At 45.4% G+C, this 20657-nt stretch overlaps 1 protein-coding gene across 1 annotated transcript in view; it reads left to right on the forward strand.

The window, feature by feature from the left end:
- The first annotated feature begins 1221 nt into the window (after window positions 1-1221).
- Window positions 1222-20657, forward strand: part of BEGAIN (brain enriched guanylate kinase associated) — a 206116-nt gene continuing 186680 nt past the window's right edge. Inside the window, exons 1-2 of the mRNA XM_056545217.1 lie at window positions 1222-1326; window positions 16213-16282. The gene's annotated coding sequence lies outside the window, so the exon portion shown is untranslated. The remainder of the gene's footprint in view (window positions 1327-16212; window positions 16283-20657) is intronic.

The following is a 20657-nucleotide window of genomic DNA, read 5'->3' on the forward strand; positions in this document are numbered from 1 at the left end:
TGGCCCAGGTGAGGTGATCCTCCTGCTGTACACGACTATATACAGTGACCCCCCCCCCCCCCCCCGACCTACGATGGCCCCGACATACAATCATTTCAGCATACGATCACTCTCAGAGGCACTATATAAAGGTTGTTAGGATATTTACCCTGTATAGGACCTTCCTAAGGTCATGTGATGAGTCATGTGATGTGTGATCATATGATATACCCAGAGTTCCAGGGGCACAGGTAACCAGGCAACCAGCTACCAATGGGCTTCAGTCCAGCCCCCTGATATATAAGGGGCTGTAGTCTCCATATTGTCTCTCTTATCTCCTGGACCTAAAAGCACAAGTCCAGCACATCTAGGCCAAAGCCTATAAACCTGCAGCCACATCACATCTCTGAGTACAAGTCACATCCCTACTGCCCCTACAAAGTGATAACAGTAGTACATACAGTGGCCTGCATCATCATTATAATAACTACAAGTCCAAGCAAGCCTGAGAGGTTCCCTGTGTCCCGGTCACCTCTGTGGAGTTGGCTGTTTGTAAAGCAAGTTATCGGCCGTCTTCAGTAAAGTTCCCGTTGCATCAAAACCTGCTTTGGACTCTCATTTAATAGATGCTGTTTTGGGTTACCCTACACCATACAACCACACCCTGGCGTCACGAACACTAGGGGTTAACTACATCTTGCCCCCGGGGGTTAACACCATCTGGCCCTGCTACCTACACCGCTACACCCCGTGGTTCCGCTATAACACCGGTGGCTCACCACATATGTCCATAAATTGGGTGCCCCTGGGGTGCTGCAACCTTTTGTTTTCTTATATATATAGTCAGAGGCGTAACTCAGAGCTGCTGAGGCCTAATGTAAAACCTGCTACAAGCCCCCTCAACTATAAGGCTTCATGTTTAGTACTGGTCTCTTCACATGGGGGAAAAAAGACCCTATAGGCCCGGGTGCAACCCCCCTATACCAGGGGTATCCAAACTGTGGACCTCCAGCTGTTGCAAAACTATAGCTCCCAGTATGCCTGGATACTTGAAATATATGTAAAACAAAACAGACAAACAGCGCAGCTATGTGCCGTTACTCTGGTGGAGCGGTGGTTGCCACTAGCAACAGAGAAAGAAAGTGCTCACCTTTTGGTGTTATGCTGAGAGCACAGCACCTCTTGTAGCCTAGTATACCCAATCCACGGGTATGAAGTCAGGTAGAGAGTGGAGCCTGGATCGTGCTCGTCACTGAAGCTGTCAGGACGGTCAAGGAATCCACACGTAGGAAGTTGCAGGTGGCAACTCAAAAAAAGGCGATCCTCCTGGCGCTCATCCGATGACAGGTAATAATCCAATAAGGTCGCCGGTATAAGGATATTAATAGTACTTTAGTATAAGCATTTAGACAACGCGTTTCAAGGGGTGGGACCCCCTCTTCATCAGGTCATCTGATCATGATGACCTGATGAAGAGGGGGTCCCACCCCTTGAAACGCGTAGTCTAAGCGCTTATAATAAGTATTCCTGGATAGCCAACCTGATGTTATCAACGTGTAAATGTAAACCCTGAGGGTGTATTCACACGTACAGGATCCGCTGCAGATTTCAGTGTGAACTAAATGATTGAACATAGCAATTATCTGTACATGTGAAAACACCCGTTCACACGTATATAATACGCTTCGTGTTTTCTGCTGCGGAAAATCCACAAGCAAATTATGTTGCTACTCATTGACTATAATAGGCCTGCAAGCAATATACGTACAAGTGATCATACCCTTAAAGGGGTATTCCAGGAAAAAACTTTTATATAATCAACTGGCTCCAGAAAGTTAAACAGATTTGTAAATTACTTCTATTAAAAAATCTTAATCCTTTCAATAATTATCAGCTGCTGAAGCTGAGTTGTTGTTTTCTGTCTGGTAACAGTGCTCTCTGCTGACATCTCTGCTTGTCTCGGGAACTGCTCAGAGTAGAAGATGTTTGCTATGGGGATTTGCTTCTAAACTGGGCGGTTCCCGAGACAGGTGTCATCAGAGAGCACTTAGCCAGAAAAGAACAACTCATCTTCATCAGCTCATAAGTACTGAAAGGATTGAGATTTTTTAATAGAAGTAATTTACAAATCTGTTTAACTTTCTGGAGCCAGTTGATATATAAAAAAAAGTTTTTTTCCTGGATATCCCCTTTAACCTGTAGCAAGTCTAGGGGGGGGGGGGGAGATTTATCAAAACCTTTGCAGGGGAAAAGTTGAGCAGTTGCCCATAGCAACCGATCAGATTGTTTTCGCTTTCACTTTTAAAAAGGCCTCTGAAAAATTAAAGAAGCTGATTGGTTGCTATGGGCAACTGGTCAATGTTTCTTCTACACAGGTTTTAAGACATCTCCCTATAGGTGTCGGCCACGTTTATCTGGGAATCTCAGGGGCTAAAGGCTGTCCAGGTATGCTGGGAGTTGTAGTTTTGCAACAGATGAAGGCTGATTGTTAGGCTAGGTTCAGACTACGGAATCTCCGGGCAGAAAATTTCCGCCCGGAGATTCCGAGTGCGGCCAGCGTCGAACGAATCAGTCTGCGCTAGGACGCGCGGACACTGCAGTCTCCAATAGACTGCAATGTGTTCCGCGAGTATTTCCGCCTGAAGAATGAGCAACGGAAATTTTCAAGCGGATTTTCCGTTCACAAATTCCGCTTCACAAATTCTGAAGTGTGAATTTGTGAACGGAAACCCATTCACTACACTATGCATTTTAGCAAGCATAATTTCTGCCCGCAATTTCAAAGCGGAATTGCAGGCGGAAATTCCGTAGTCTGAACCTAGCCTAAGGGTTTATTCAGACAGCAGAATTTCCAATTGCGGAATTTAGCCTCAAATTAAAGGCCATAGACTTCTATGGGATTCCGCACTCCCATTCACACTTCTGAATTTCCGCAAGCGGAAATTCAGAAGTGTGAATGGGAGTGCGGAATCCCATAGAAGTCTATTGGCTATAATTTGAGGCGGTATACTGCAAACGCAAATTTCGCCATTTAAATAGACCCTTAGTCACAACCGCTTACGATTCCCTTAATAGTTGCGGCCGACACCTGGACTTGCCAATACTTGAAGTGACATTTCCATTTCCTGGCTATAACGCAGGCCTAAATGCTGTCTTATAGTAAGATCCTTTTTGTTGCCCATAGCAACCAATTAGAGCTCAGCTTTCATTTCTCATATTGTTTTGGTAAATTTTAAACTGAATTGTGATTGGTTGCTATGGGCAACAAAGAAAATCTTCTAAGATGCTGTATGCCTTGGAGGAAGCCATAGGGGGAGATTTATCAGAACCTGTGCTAAGGAAAAGTTGACCAGCTGCCCATGGCAACCAATCAGATCGCTTCTTTTATTTTTAAGAGGCCTTTTTAATCCCTTGAGGACCCAGCCATTTTTCATTTTTGCCCATTGGTCAAGCTGTGGGTCATAGGTTAATGCTGGTGCTCTCTGGGAGTACATGTGACAACAAATCATATAACTGCATAACATAACATGTGATCAGGCTTAGGCTGGGTCCACACTACGTTTTGTCCCATACGGGAGCGCATACGGCAGGAGGGAGCTAAAAGCTCGCGCTCCCGTATGTGACCGTATGCGCTCCCGTATGCCATTCACTTCAATGAGCCGACCGGAGTGAAACGTTCGGTCCGGTCGGCTCATTTTTGCGCCGTATGCGCTTTTACAACCGGACCTAAAACCGTAATTGACCACAGTTTTAGGTCCGGTTGTAAAAGCGCATACGGCGCAAAAATGAGCCGACCGGACCGAACGTTTCACTCCGGTCGGCTCATTGAAGTGAATGGCATACGGGAGCGCATACGGTAACATACGGGAGCGTGAGATTTTAGCTCCCCCCTGCCGTATGCGCTCCCGTATGGGACAAAACGTAGTGTGGACCCAGCCTTACTCAGACAGGTCCTTGGAGTCCTCAGAAGGTCCTACATTCTATCTATACATTAGAATTCTATCTATGGTCTTAAAGATACACATACCACATTTAATAAATTAACAAGATAACACAGGGAATCCCTGCAGGGGAGCCCCCAGGTCACTGAGGGACTCTACCTGACAGGGCCTCCTACAAGTAGTACAGTACTATGTACCTGTAGTGGGACACCACATTTGAGTTTCTATCATCCAGGTTTTTCTAACCTTTTAAAGGGGTATTCCGCCCCTAGACATCTTATCCCCTATCCAAAGGATAGGGGATAAGATTTTAGATCGCCGCGGTCCCGCTGCTGGGGACCCCCGGGATCCCCGCTGCGGCACCGCACTATCATTACAGCACAGAGCGAGTTCGCTCTGTGCGTAATGACGGGCGATACGGGGGACGGAGCAGCGTGACGTCATGGCACCGCCCCTCGTGACATCACGGCCCGTCCCCTTAATGCAAGTCTATGGGAGGGGGCGTGACGACCACCACGCCCCCTCCCATAGACTTGTATTGAAAGGGGCGGGCCGTGACATCACGAGGGGTGGAGCCATGACGTAATGATGCTCCGGCCCCTGTACCGCCCATCATCACGTGCAGAGCGAACTCGCTCTGTGCTGTAATGATAGCGCGGTGCCGCAGCAGTGATCCCCGGGGTCCCCAGCAGCGGGACCGCGGCGATCTGACATCTTATCCCCTATCCTTTGGATAGGGGATAAGATGTCTAGGGGCGGAATACCCCTTTAAGAGTTTGTAAACTCCAAAAAAAAAAAGTTATGATGCCATAAAGTTAAACAAACCCCTAAATTTAAGTGAACCTGACTATTCGGGTAACTTTTCGGCTGGGTTCTAAATTGAAAAGCCCCCGACGGAATCAGGTTCAATGTTCTGTCAGAATTTGTGGATCTTAATTTTAGTGGAGTCCCCCTTTAAAGGATAGGGGATAAGATGTTAGATCGCAGGGGTCCCACCGCTGGGGATCCCCGAAAACTCCGTGTCGGCAGCGGTAGCATCAGGAACGCAGAAGCTTGCAGCTTCCGCGTTCGTGACATCACGCGACGCCCCACCATTCATGTCAATGGGAGGAGGCGCGACGGCTATGATGTAGCCGTCACGCCTCCTCTCATAGAAGTGAATGGAGGGGGCGTGGCGGCAGTCATCGGGCACGGAGCAGAGTTCGTTCTGTGCGCGGAATGACGGGGTGCCGTGCTAGAGATCGCTGGGTCCCCAGAGGTGGGACCAACGCAATCTAACATCTTATCCCCTATCCTTTAGATAGGGGATAAGATGTTTGCGGTGAAGTACCCCTTTAAGCTTCATGCAGCCGAATTTCCGGCCGAAATTCCTGAGCAGAATTCCAGTCGGAAATTTAGTAGTGTGAACCCGGCCTTACAGGTTAAGCTGTCATGTGTACTTAAAGGGGTACTCCGGCGCTTAGACATCTTATCTCCTATCCAAAGGATAGGGGATAAGATGCCTGATCACGGGAGTCCCGCCGCTGGGGTCCCACAGCTGTCACGCTCCCTCCCATAGGCTTGCATTGAGGGGGCGGAGCATGACATCACATGGGGGCAGAGCCGTGATGTCACAATGCTCCGGCCCCGTGATCGACAGCAATCAGACCCGGAGCGAACGTGATTTTAACGGGGTACGGCGAGCAAGATCACGGGGGTCCCCAGCGGCGGGACCCCTGCGATCAGACATCTTATCCCGGATCCTTTGGATAGGGGATAAGATGTCTAAGCGCCGGAGTACCGCTTTAAGGAGCAGCACTATAACTGGCCCTTATATAACATGTATATGGTATTCTTCATCCCTAATTTCCAGCAATCCCTTAGCTAATGGGTGCAGACTCTCTGCTATGATTTGTCCTGAACACACACCCAAAAGTTAGAATCTATCTCCCCTATATCTTAATAAAACACTGAGCAGCAAATCTACAGCAAAAATATTCATGTGTGAACATACCCTTAAAGGGATTCTGCTGCACTTTGTACTTGGTGGAAACATCTTCCATGAAATTTTTGATTTCAGCCTCTGCAGAGAGAGGTCAAATTTTTTCTGCGAAATACGCTTGGAAATTCATTACCGTCTATGGAGACTTAGCACCGGCGTGTTCTCCCGCTGCCCGCTGTCTGTGCAATGCAGAATCTCTGGGAGGACATTCCACCATGTAAACATAGCCTAAAGCAGAATTTTGGTATAGGCCATTTTCCGCTCCCTACCCATCCAAACTAGGTTTGCAATAATGACTTGTAATCCAGAATATTTGATAATCTGGCACCTACCATTAAAGGGGTACTCCGGTGAAAAACAATTTTTTTTTTTTTTATCAACTGGTGCCAGAAAGTTAAACAGATTTGTAAATTAGACAAAAAGAATTTTTGAGGCTCAAGGTCTTTGGATAAGGAACACACTTGTTGGTTAAAATATATGAAATATGAATTAATTAATTAATTAATTATTATCAACTGATCACAGTGCGGGATCACAGGGCCCTTGTAAATCCACGGAATCAGAAGATTCATAAAAATTATAAAATCATAAAATTCATATGTATATTCATAAAATAAAATTATAGATATCTATAGATGTATAAGACCACTGAAAAGGGTAGCAGCTATTTCAAATCGGCACTCTGGATAGTAATTGTATAAATAATGTCCATCAAAGTGCTAGTGCAGTCCTGAAAAAATATGTAACACAGTCTATCACACTTATAAATGTCCTTTCAAGACAGTAAGGTGGCAGTTGAATAATATTCAAGTGTCTGTGGCTCCAGACTTAGATGTTGCTCTGTATGTTATATAGAGCAATCCTAGGATGCTGTATTCCACAGCGGTAAATTCAAACTATGCGCATAGTGTTTGGGAAAGGTTTAGCTCACCGGTCCTGATGCAATTCTCGGGAGGTAACTTTACCGTTCCTTGCTTGTCCTCAGCGATGTCAGGCAGCCGTCTGTCCCCGCTCTCTGGCCTGAGAGCGCACCGCTGGAGTCTCTGCCGACTCCTATTCGCGCGATGTTAGCAGATGGTGGGCGATAGATACAGGGGCTGCTGCGCTTGCAAGGCAGGTAATCCAGGTAGCGTCCTCGTGTAGAGAGCGCGCGCTCCCGGTCTCTGACCGCGCGCTCAGAAATGTCCGTGTGATAGCCAATAATAGCTCTGGACTGCAAATGATGATAGTGGTCTCATACGTCTCTTAGGGGGGGTCGCCGGACGCGTTTCAGCACCCACTAGGTGCTTTCTTCAGCGGCTTAAATATATAAGACGCTGAAGAAAGCACCTAGTGGGTGCTGAAACGCGTCCGGCGACCCCCCCTAAGAGACGTATGAGACCACTATCATCATTTGCAGTCCAGAGCTATTATCGGCTATCACACGGACATTTCTGAGCGCGCGGTCAGAGACCGGGAGCGCGCGCTCTCTACACGAGGACGCTACCTGGATTACCTGCCTTGCAAGCGCAGCAGCCCCTGTATCTATCGCCCACCATCTGCTAACATCGCGCGAATAGGAGTCGGCAGAGACTCCAGCGGTGCGCTCTCAGGCCAGAGAGCGGGGACAGACGGCTGCCTGACATCTCTGAGGACAAGCAAGGAACGGTAAAGTTACCTCCCGAGAATTGCATCAGGACCGGTGAGCTAAACCTTTCCCAAACACTATGCGCATAGTTTGAATTTACCGCTGTGGAATACAGCATCCTAGGATTGCTCTATATAACATACAGAGCAACATCTAAGTCTGGAGCCACAGACACTTGAATATTATTCAACTGCCACCTTACTGTCTTGAAAGGACATTTATAAGTGTGATAGACTGTGTTACATATTTTTTCAGGACTGCACTAGTACTTTGATGGACATTATTTATACAATTACTATCCAGAGTGCCGATTTGAAATAGCTGCTACCCTTTTCAGTGGTCTTATACATCTATAGATATCTATAATTTTATTTTATGAATATACATATGAATTTTATGATTTTATAATTTTTATGAATCTTCTGATTCCGTGGATTTACAAGGGCCCTGTGATCCCGCACTGTGATCAGTTGATAATAATTAATTAATTAATAAATATTTCATATATTTTAACCAACAAGTGTGTTCCTTATCCAAAGACCTTGAGCCTCAAAAATTATTTTTGTCTAGTATTCTCTTTTCAGACACCTTGGGTACAGGTGTTAGTTTGAGTTGCCCGGGTCATTCTAGTTAAACTTTCCGCAGGAGCCTCTCCGTCCTTTTTCTAGATTTGTAAATTACTTCTATATAAAAATCCTAACCCTTCCAGTACTTATCAGCTGCAGTATGCTTCACAGGAAGCTGTGTAGTTCTTTCCAGTCTGACCACAGTGCTCTCTGCTGACACCTCTGTCCTTGTCAGGAACAGTTCAGAGCAGGAGAGGTTTGCTATGGTGATTTACTCCTGCTCTAGACAGTTCCTGACATGGACAGAGGTGGCAGCAGAGAGCACTGTGGTCAGACCGGAAAGAACTACACAACTTGCTGTGGAGCATACAGCAGCTGATAAGTACTGGAAGGATTAAGATTTTTAAATAGAAGTAATTTACAAATCTGTATAACGGGCAACTCCTCCACTATTTATGGCAACAAAAATTTTAATAAACCTCTCCAAAATTTGTGTAGATCTTGGTAACTAAAGGCCAAGGAGGTTAAGAAGAATACAGCCGAATCCCTGTGTGTCCTACTGCTTCTTATCGGAGTCTCATCGGGTTAATTTCAGTCAGCGACAAAGTTCCCTGTGCGCTGGAGTCCTGGTGAGCGTCTTAAAACATATTCTTCTTCACGGTTTACTGCGTGAGATTCCCCACTGATTCTTCTTGCGCTGCATCTGTCTTGTTTCTTCCTTGTTTCTGTCTAACAAACCAAACATGCCCGAGAACCCTTATTAAACACTTGTTCTGCGCAGTTTGTAGACGCGCCCTAGAAAATCGTTCCCTTATATCACACACGACAAAAATAGCTCACGAAGGAACATTTTGTTGTATTTTCATTGTTTTGTTTTCCATTTCTTTTATTCATTACTGGGACCACAAGGGGTCTGTAGACTTTACCAAGGAGAAGAATTGGGCATGAGGACAACGTTTTATGTGTTACCGTTAAAGGGGTACTCCGGTGAAAACCTTTTTTCTTTTAAATCAACTGGCTCCGGAAAGTTAAACAGATTTGTAAATTACTTCTATTAAAAAATCTTAATACTTCCTGTACTTATTAGCTGCTGAATACTACAGAGGAAATTCTTTTCTTTTTGGAATGCTCTCTGATGACATCACGAGCACAGTGCTCTCTGCTGACGTTATCATAATAATAATAATAATAAGTCTTTATTTATTTATTGTTGTCCTTAGAGGGATTTGAACCCAAGGCCCCAGCGCTGCAAGGCAGCAGTGCTAACCACTAAGCCACCATGCTGCCCTTAGCATACATCTGCTATGCACGGTTGCTAAAATGGACAGAGATGTCAGCAGAGAGCACTGTGCTCGTGATGTCATCAGTGTTCCAAAAAGAAAGGAATTTCCTCTGTAGTATTCAGCAGCTAATAAGTACTGGAAGGATTAAGATTTTTTAATAGAAGTCATTTACAAATATGTTTAACTTTCTGGCACCAGTTGATTTAAAAGAAAAAAGGTTTTCACCGCAGTACCCCTTTAAAGGGGTACTCCACTGGCCAGCATTCGGAACATTTAGTTATGAATGCTGCGGGGTCGGCCACGCCCCCTCGTTCCATCAGACCACACCCCCTAAATGCAAGTCTAGACTTGCATTGAGGGGGTGTGGCCTGATGACACAAGGGGGCGTGGATGACCCCCGCAGCGCACACAGTGTTTGAAACTAAATGTTCCGAACACTGGCCAGTGGAGTACCCCTATAGACCCCACTCCCAAATAATTCCCCGGTCGTGCAGGGCATTTGTGCCCTGGTTGCTATGGTACAGTGTCACATTTACTTATACAGGACTATGATGTCATGTGGACCTTAGGATGAAGAAAAAGAATAGCTACCAAAATTTTAGCATTAGGGCAAGTGCACACAGTGCGGAATTTGCAGCAGAAATTCAAGAAAATTCTTGACGTGGAAATTTGCAATTTTGCAATAAGTGAAAGTGCACACTGCACTAATGTTTCCCAACCAGGGTGCCTCCAGCTGTTGCAGAACTACAACTCCCAGCATGCCCGGATGGCCACACTGGTTGGGAAACACTAACTTAGAGCATGCTGAGAATGATAGTTTCCCTGCCGTAGGTTCCGTGCTTAGACATAAATTGAAAACATTCTGTCCACCTGCTGCCACCACTAAGGGGAGCTCAAGAGCTTACTGCTTACCATTGATAATAATTATATGAAAAACAGAGCCTTTGGCTGGCCGGGCATGCTGGGAGTTGTAGTTTTGCAACAGCTGGAGGCACACTGGTTGGTAATCACTAACTTAGAGCATGTTGGGAATTATAGTTTTGCAAAAGCTGGTGAGCTGTAGGTTCCCTGCTTAGACATAAATTAAAAAATTGTGCACCTGCAGCCACCACTTGGGGGAGCTCAAGAGCTTACAGCAAACCATCGATACTAGTTATATGAAAAACGGAGCCTTTAACTGGCCGGGCATGCTGGGAGTTGTAGTTTTGCAACTGCTGGTTGGGAAACACTGCACTACACTGTGAAATCTGTGCTGTGTAGACTATAGCGTGAAACCAAGGCCAATTTCTGTTGTGGGAATGGGGCCTAACATCTCTCTGAATTAGGGTAGAAAATTTGTTAGTATACATTTTTGATCAAAAAGTACAAGCCCACTCGCCACGTCAAGGCCACCTATTTAGAGTGGGTCCCTAACATCCCTAGCATAAAATGGCGTAGCACTGGGCGGCGACCACCACCGCCGCGACACCAGTGCCCACAGGGGGGAACGACCCACTGGCAGAGCGGCCCCAATGCCACTCAAACCAGTCTATGGGCCGCACCTCCCCGCAGACACGGCGCCACGGCAGCAACGGCATCGGTCTGAATTGGCCCATATAGTGACCAAATATAACCACTACGCAACAATCAAATATTGACATGACCAAATTGCTCCACAGGAAGTTGTGTAGTTCTTTCCAGTCTGACCACAGTGCTCTCTGCTGACACATCTGTCCATGTCAAGAACTGTCTAGAGCCAGAGAGGTTTGCTATGGGGATTTTCTCCTGCTCTGGACAGTTCCTGACATGGACAGAGGTGTCAGCAGAGAGCACTGTAGTCAAACAAAAAATAACTACACAACTTCTTGTAGAGCATTCAGCAGCTGGTAAGTACTGGAAGGATTAAGATATTTATATAGAGGTAATTCACAAATCTGTACAATTTTCTGCCACCAGTTGATTTAAAAACTTTTTTTTTTCCTCCTCTTTAAATCTAACTAAGGTCTATGTAGACTTAGATTTTTTAGGGAAAATTTTCAGCAATTTTAGCTGTTTAGTTTTTTCGAAAGTATACAGTGCATCTCTATCACCGGGTACCGTATTTTTCGCCCTATAGGACGCACCAGCATATAGGACGCACCCAATTTTAAAGGTGCAAAATCTAGAAAAAAAAAAGATTCTGCACCCAACAGTGATCTTCAACCTGCGGACCTCCAGATGTTGCAAAACTACAACTCCCAGCATGCCCGGACAGCCGTTGGCTGTCCGGGCATGCTGGGAGTTGTAGTTTTGCAACATCTGGAGGTCCGCAGGTTGAAGACCACTGGATAGGAGGTAATACTCACGTGTCCCCGCCGCTCCGGACCCGTCACCTCTGCCCTGGATGTCGCTCCATCACTGTCGCCGCGTCCCCGTGGTGTCCCCGACGCTCCGGATGTCTTCTTCCCCGGGATCCACGCTCTCCGTCGTCGTCATCACGTCACCGTCATCACGTCGCTCCGCACGCCGCTCCTATTGGATGACGGGACGGCGTGCGCGACGACGTGATGACGTCGAAGGAGAGCGCCGCCATGCTGGGGATCCCGGCACGGAGCAGACACCGAGGAGGCAGGTAAGGTCCCTCCCGGTGTCCTGTAAGCTGTTCGGGACCCTGCGATTTCACTGCGGCGGTCCCGAACAGCCCGACTTTCGCTTCAGACGTGGCGGTCAGCTTTGATCGCCGCGTCTGAAGGGTTAATACAGGGCATGACCACGATCGGTGATATCCTGTATTAGCCGCGGGTCCCGGCCGTTGATGGCTGCATGGACCGACCCGATAGGTGTGTATTCGCCGTATAAGACGCACCAACTTTCCCCCCCCCCCCCAGTTTTGGGGAAGAAAAAGTGCGTCTTATACGGCAAAAAATACGGTATATACAGTAAGTGGCAGAATCTTTGGGCTTAACTAGTTTTTTTTAAAGCTGCTGCCCCTTGTGGTAACTAATGCAATAACACCCTCATTATGAGCATCTCCACCTATAGGCTACACCAGCCGCACTGAATGTTGTGTATGGTGATGCTTCACACTTAACATGCTCTCCAACCCAAGACAATGTCAGAAGAAGGAAAAAAAGTCTATCTTCTATTTAAAGGTCATGAGTTATAAGACAGGTGACCTAAGGGTCAAAATCGGCTCAACTGGATGATTGAACGGTGCGTGGCTTTTCTTCCTATAGCCAAAATAGGGTGGTCTTGGTCAGCTGCCACTCTTCGATAAAATTCCCAAATTATTGAATATCATTTAAGAACATATCTGTCCCAGGACATGGCCGCCATCAGAAATTTTGGGGTCCCATACAGCTGAAGTTTCTGGGCCCCCCTAACTATATATACACATGGGTGTTAGTTTAGTCGTATTGACCCACAGAATAAATAGAATGTAATAGTTTTACTGTAAAATGCACTGCATAAAAATTGAACCCCTAAAGTTGCCAAATAACGTTTTATACATTTGGTCACGTAAAAAAAAAAAACAGTCCCTAGTGTGGTGTCTCGGGGTGTGAAGGTGAAGTGGATGGGGCAGATGTTGTAGCCCAGGGACAAGGTGTTATTAACCCCTAAATGTTCGTGACGCCAGTGCGTGGTTTTCCCGGTAAACAGCCGAACAGTAGTACCGCAATCCCAAGGTTAGGTAGGGCAAGAATACTCCAAGACCAGGTCAGGGTTAATGGTAGCTTTACTGAGTTAGACAGATGGTAATAGTCTTTATAGTTAGGCCAGGATCCCAGAGAGGTGGCCAGTAACACAGAAGGACCTCGCAGCTTGCTGGGACTTGTAGTGACTTTGACACACTTTAGGACAGCCACGCTGATTATAATAGACTTGACTGTGGGTAGTGACATCAGACATAGAAGACTTGACTTACTGACATGTGGCTGTAGGTTAGGCTTGAGGCCTCTAGATGTGCTGGACACTGGCTCTGATACATCTGGTCTTTACTGTACCTGAGAGATTGTAATGGCTGCCCCTCTTATAAAGGGGGGCTGAGCCAGAAGCCCATAGGTGGGGCTGCAGGTCACCTGGTTAGCTGGTGCTCTCTGGGTAACAAACACATCATGTGAACACATTATCATGTGACTAACTCAAAGGTCCTTAAAGGTCCTTTATCCACAACACACAATACACTATACATAATATATATTACTATGGGGGGGACCCTGCAGGAGAGCCCCTAGGACCCAGAGGGACTCAACCTGACAGGGCCTAAGTACTGTACGGGACTATGTCCCGTACTGGGACATCACACTAGCATGGGTCTGTAGATGGACAGAGGTCTGGCTCCTAGGAGGAGAGGAGGAAAAATGTCTGTGTCCTGAAGGAGTGAAATGGACGGCAATAGTGTGGCGTAAACATGATGCAATGTGAACCGGCCTTACAGCTACATCTTTATTACTTACAAGACCTAGTCTATGAAGGAATGAATAGAAGATTAGGCAAATAGGAAGGAAAATAGTGAAGGTGGAAAAGAGGTAGAAGATAAAGAAAAGGAAGAAGAGAAGTCTACAAGAATGAGGAGCAAAAAATGAGCCTGATGAAGGGGGCTAAGACGAGGTTCATATTGCATTTTGAGTCTTTATCACGGGTAAGAACAGGAGACCAACGTATACTGCGGTGGGGAGTAGTGGTGCAGACAGTTTAATTCAATTGCTCAAACAGCGTCACCTAGTGGTTCACTTCTGGCCATAGACGCTATTTTAACTGGACACTACAACACAGCAGATGGTGCAGCACAGTGCATTTGGGTCTGGTAAAATAGCGTATACTGCCAGAATGGAGCAGACTTTGTTCAGGCAATTGAAGTACACGGCACCCACTGCTTTCCATCGCAGTATACATCAGTTTCCAGTTCTTGGCTGGAGGCTGACATATACAAGCAGTATGAACAGAGCCTGCTGGAGAGGGGATAAAGTAAGAGAAAGGGGTTAATGAATTGACATGAGGCACATGGTCTCCTCACCCCCCTCCCCTACAGCAGTCTATCTGCTGGCCAGTCACTAAATCACCTTAAAGGGATACTCCGCTGCTCTGCGTTTGGAACAAACTGTTCCGAACGCTGGAGTCGGGAGCTTGTGACGTCATAGCTCCGCCCCCTCATGATGTCACGCCCGCCCCCTCAACGCAAGTCTATGGGAGGGGGCGTGGCAACTGTCACGCCCCCTCCCATAGACTTGCATTGAGGGGGCGGTGCGTGACGTCATGAGGGGACGGGGCTATGACGTCACAAGCTCCCGGCATCAGCTCCAGCATTCGGAACAGTTTGTTCCAAACGCAGAGCAGCAGAGTACCCCTTTAAGAAATTAAAGTAGAGGAGGAGGAAGAGACCTTTTTACACTTCACTGACCTGCACTCCAGCTGCAGGATCTCCTGCATTATGTTTCTTTGGGTGTTAAAGCTGGAGGAGGATGAACAGTAAACTATCCCCCCCCCCCCCCCCCCACACTTCTGTCCGACTCCTTCTAATGACGTTCCAGCAGTGAGCAGTCTGACAGGGGGGCGGGCAGCACTTCCTCAGCGGAGCTCCCTGTCAGCATGTAGGTCGTCATTACAGGAGAGAAGCCGCAGACTATCGCTCCACACTGCAGGGGACTTGTCTCCTTCTCTTCCTCTCAGTTGTGCCCAGTTGTGCTCAGTCTTCTCCCAGGCAGCCTTTGTGGTCCTCTTAAAGAACTGCAGGGGGTGCCTGGGCAAATAACCTCCCTCATCTCTAACACATAATGTGGTGGATAGCTAAATAGAGCAACTAGCGCAGCAGACGGGGACAGTCTCTCCTCCTCATCTTAGTTTTTATGTTTAAACAGCGGTCTTCTGCTTCTGTGCTGGGGCTGCTGCAGGGGGGGGGGGGGTGCAGCGTGGGCCCGCCCGGAAGCACAGGCCCCTTACCGAAGTACTGGCTGTACCCCCCTGATGGCGGCCCGGGTCCAGGAGCATGAAATTCGCAATGAATAAAGTTCAGGAGATACGCAGTAGACTAATGAATTTTGGATCTACCAAGCTTTACTCCTAATTTGAAATGTCAAACCCATTATAGGGCCTTAAATGGGCACTCCTTATGGTAAATAAAAAAATCTTTCTAATGCACTTTTTTAAAAAAAATGAAATTTTCCATGTTTTATTTGTGTTTAAAAAAGTTGCCACTAGGTGTCTCCCTACTTGTCCAGAACACATTTCCTCCCATCTCTTGCACAGATATTGGACTCCTGCTGGCCTGGCAGATATCCAAAATCAGGAAATGCAGTCTGCATTTGCTGTTGGTTGCAGAGTAAGGGAGGAAGTTCTCCCCTGTATGGCTTCAGATGATGTCACGCCTGCTGGGGAACGCCCCTTCCCAGTCTGTGAACCTGACTGAGACTGAGCAGAAAATACAGAGCGATATCAAGGTAGAAAACTAAGAAATATAAAAAAATAAAGGCAGGGGGAGGTTTATCATGATGGGGGTAGTGAACTGGGAGGATTATAACATTTAACAAGATCACGAGAGGTTCTCTTTAACACTATTCCAGAAGCTACCAATAGGTGGCTTTAGTGAGACAATTTGGAGAGAGAGAGAGAGAGATAATTTACATACCTTTTCCCAGAAAGCATTGCCTGTTAGATTCCCTACACCAGGGTGCCTCCAGCTGTGGCAAAACTACAACTCTCAGCATGCTGGGAGTTGTAGTATTGCAACAGCAGGAGGCACTCTGGTTGAGAACCACTTCTCTACACCATCTAGCAGTCTCCTCAAGTAGAAATACGAGCTATTGCTTGGCTACATGTAGTGCTAAAAGAAATAAAACAAACCTTCTCCTTTTTTTTTTTTTTTTTTTTTTTCTTCCAGGTGGCAAATCTTGAATTTGGGAAATATTTTCAGCCATTTCTAGCCATATGTATCTACCAGATCTTCAAAGGTAATTTATTTATTTTAATTATTATTATTTTTGTTGTGAATATTATTATGATGATGATGATGATGATTATGATTAATATTATTGTTGCGAATATTATTATTATTAAAATAATAATATACTAATAATAATGATGATTATTAATAATAGTAATATTAATAACGTTGTTGTTGTGGTTAACAATAATAATAATAATAATAATAATAACAACTAAACTTACTGATAATCTGGAATATTCAATAATCTGGTATGTTTTTAACCCATGCACTACGGACAAATTCATTTAGCATTGTAAAAGCTTGAAGGCGAATAATAACCCCGTCTTGTTCTCCCTTAAACAAGTACGATAAACACGGAAGCGACATTCATGCCACGGACACGTGCCAAGCTTCTGTGCGCTCGGATCCTGCCGCTCTGCCACCGAACAGTCGCTGTTATCTCATACTACCGCTTCCAAGCTCCGGCTGACAAGTCGCTATGCCAACTGTTGTGTTATTATCCCCCATGTATAAAGGAATACATAACACATCTCGGAATAAGAAGATTACAGCGAGACGTTAAACACCAGTCGCGGTTTACTAAACCGTATCTGAACGCCGCGATACAGGGAATTCAGTCTATTCTCCACCTCTATCCGCACATAACTTTAGCCTACTCATTTGTATGCGCCGTCCTGCAACTTTAACATTTTTTATTTTTTTTATTATTTTGTAATGTTTCCTTCTCTCCTTTGCCTCAGTTTTGGCTTGGAAATGTTTTTGGCATCTGTCTAGATGAGCGGAGCCACATTCGTCCATACTGCCCATATGGAATCTCATTGAAAAGAATCGGGCTGAGCAGCCTCCAAGGGCCTTGGAATATGAGCCAAGATTTGATAGTCTGAATTGAATAATTACATTTACTCTTGTGTTGTATATATTTGTATTATTGAGATATATACAGTATATATATATTTTTTTTATTTTTTTATTTTGGGGACAGCAGAATGTACACATTACTCGGGATCTCCACCATCTATCCTCCATACCCAACCCATATTTATCTCCTATATCGATCAGTTAAATTCAATGACTCTTAAAGGAGTACTCGGGTGGAAAACATATTTTTTAGTCACCTGGTGCCAGAAAGTTAAAACAAATTTGTAAAATACTTCTATTAGAAAATATTTTATCCTTCTAGTACTTATTAGCGGCTGTATATTACAGAGAAAGTTCTTTTGTTTTTGGATTTCTTTTTTTTTTTTCTGTCCACAGTGCTCTCTGCTGACACCTCTGTCCGTATCAGGAACTTCCTTTTTATTTCTAAGCCATGTGTCAAGGAGGCGGAACCAAGCTGCTCAGCCTGGCACTTCACCTCACTTGTTCTCATCACTCATCATTGCGCAGGTTCAAGTTGGGGAGAGTACAACTTGGGCCAGTGTTTTCCAACCAGTGTTCCTCCAGTGGTTGCAAAACTACAACTCCCAACATGCCCGGACAGCCAACGGCTGTCCGGGCATGTTGGGAGTTGTAGTTTTGCAACCGCCGGAGACACACTGGTTGGGAAACACTGCCTTGGGCAATGAAGTTAAAGGATAATTATTATGAAGTAAAACGTATCCGCTATCCAAAGGATAGGGGATATGTTTTAGATTGCGGGGGGGTCCGAGCGCTGGGGCCCCCCGCGATCACCTGTTTGGAGCCCCAGTTCTCCAGCACAGGAGCGCGTCACCACGACCCCCACCCCAAGCGGAGGCCACCATGCCGCCTCCATGAAGCTCTATGGGAGAGCCATTCGTCAATCTTTGGCTCTTCCATAGAGCTATATAGAGGGGGCGTGGAGGCAAGGGTCATGAAATGCTCCTGTGCTGGAGAATCGGGGCTCCAAACAGGATAACACGGGGGGTACCAGCGCTCGAACCCCTGCGATCTAAAACGTATCCTGTATCCGAAGGATAGGGGATAAGCTTTTCTTCATGATACTTATCTTTTAAAGGGGAACTCCAGTGGAAAACATTTTTTTTTTCCAAACAACTGGTGCCAAAAAGTTAAACAGATTCGTAAATTACTTCTATTAAAAAATCTTAATCCTTCAGGTACTTTTCTGTCTGAGCACAGTGCTCTCTGCTGACACCTCTGTCCATTTTAGGAACTGTCCAGAGCAGCATATGTTTGCTATGGGGAAATTCTCCTGCTCTGGACAGTTTCTGACATGGACAGAGGTGTCAGTAGAGAGCACTGTGGACAGACAGAAAAGTACTGGAAGGATTGTTTTTTTTAATAGAAGTAATTTAGAAATCAGTTTAACTTTCTGGCACCAATTGATTAAAAAAAAAAAGTTTTCCACCTGAGTGCCCCTTTAAGTGTGCTCTTCTCAGCTTCTTCGGCACAATGTGCCTGCGCCCTATGGCCCAGTATGCTAGCCTTGGAGTCCACTCCGGTAGAATATCAAGTGGGGACTTTTTCTGAAATAAGATCTCACTTAAAGGGGTACTCCGGTGGAAAACAATTTTTTTCAAATCAACTGGTGGCAGAACATTACAGATTTGTAAATTACTTCTATTTAAAGGGGTTATCCAGGAATAGAAAAACACAACTAATTTCTTTCAAAAATAGCTCCCCGTCTGTCTCCAGGTTGGGTGTGGTTCTGCAGCTCAGTTCCATTTATGTGAATGGAGCCAAGTTGTAAAACCACACCCAACCTGGAGACAGACGGGGAGCTGTTTTTGAAAGGAATTTGTTGTGTTTTTCTATTCCTGGATAACCCCTTTACAAATCTTCTTAATCCTTCCAGTACTTATCAGCTAATGAGGAAGTTGTGTAGTTCTTTTTTGTCTGACCACAGTGCTCTCTGCTGACACCTCTGTCTGTTTCGGGAACTGCCCAGAGCAGGAGAGGTTTGCTATGGGGATTTGCTCCTGCTCTGGACAGTTCCTGACTTGGACCGAGGTGTCAGCAGAGAGCACTGTTGTCAGACAAAAAATAACTACACAATTTCCTCTGGAGCATACAGCAGCTGATAAGTACTGAAAGGATTAATATTTTTAAATAGAAGTCATTAACAAATCTGTATAACTTTCTGGCACCAGTTAATTTGGAAAAAATTTGGTTATCACCGGAGTACCCCTTTAAACAGCTAAGACACAGCTAGAATGTAACAGATTGGTTTGTATTCATATTAATACTATAGGTCAAAAAATAAATTACACATGGACATGATCCTGACTGCGGCATCCATTATTTAAGAAAGCAAAATTACAAAGGCAAAGAGCATCCAATCTCCAAGTAGACCCAAACGTATCCAGGAACATTATGTAGGACAGACCTCCTGTGAGTCGAGATACCAACGTCAATGGACATGTTAATCGTATTTCATATGTCTCTGCAGAGATAATGTCTCTTCTGTCCCTGTAGAACGTTCTTCATCCTGTACAGTTAGTGATAGACACAGAGAAAGGTCACTCTGTACGCCAGGGGCTTCTGTTTGCCGAATGGGACCGAATTAGACACACAGAGTGTTTACGGTGACCGATACATGATGTGCGTTTTAATGATGGATTACGCCGGGATGGATACAGGAGTCACAGAATAAAAGGACACAAGGAAAATATAATGTAAATTATTCTACCCTGAAGACCGAAGATGAAAACCCATATCTTATCTGCTGAATGTCACCCTCTCGTAGGCCTGGTATAACGCCAATATGTTACTGAGGCATATGGTACAATTAGAGAAGAAATTGCGGGAAAACAAGGAGTTTGCAACAATAGAGGAATTCAGGTCGGAGGTCTAGTACTAGTTGGCCATAAACAGTTAGTAATACTTACTAGATAAATGTAACCTGTACATGTAGAAGTTCAGCAGGCACTCACCCTGGAAGTATGCATAAAGGGGCTTCTTTATTCAAGGTGCAAAACATCAAGCATTTCTTCGGGCCGGAAGGATGCCAAATATGGCAGGTAAGGTTACAGCTGCTTCACGCTCAAAACATCAAGGACTTCTAAGGGCTGTGAGGACACAAAACACAACAGGTAAGGTTACAGCTGTTTCATACCAGACAACTTTTCTTTTTCTTCACGATGGTTTGAAGAAATGCAGTGTCTGGTGTGAAACAGCTGTAACCTTACCTGCTGTGTATGGCTTCCTCCCGACCCAAAGAAATGCTTGATGTTTTTGCACCTAAATAAACACTTTTATGGGGAGATGCTCCCTGAACGGCTACATGTACGGATTACTTCTATCTATGGGACTTGAGCCCCTGGATCAGGAGTATGTTTGAGCCACTATTATCCACACTCCTACATGGTCCTAGAGACTGAAAAGTCTTGTTTACATGCCGATTGTGCCGGCTGTTCATCTTTCTTATTGACTTTTCACTAGAGAGAGGATTGTTGTTCAAT

The sequence above is a fragment of the Hyla sarda genome, chromosome 11 (assembly GCF_029499605.1).
Source record: "Hyla sarda isolate aHylSar1 chromosome 11, aHylSar1.hap1, whole genome shotgun sequence".
NCBI lineage: Eukaryota > Metazoa > Chordata > Amphibia > Anura > Hylidae > Hyla > Hyla sarda.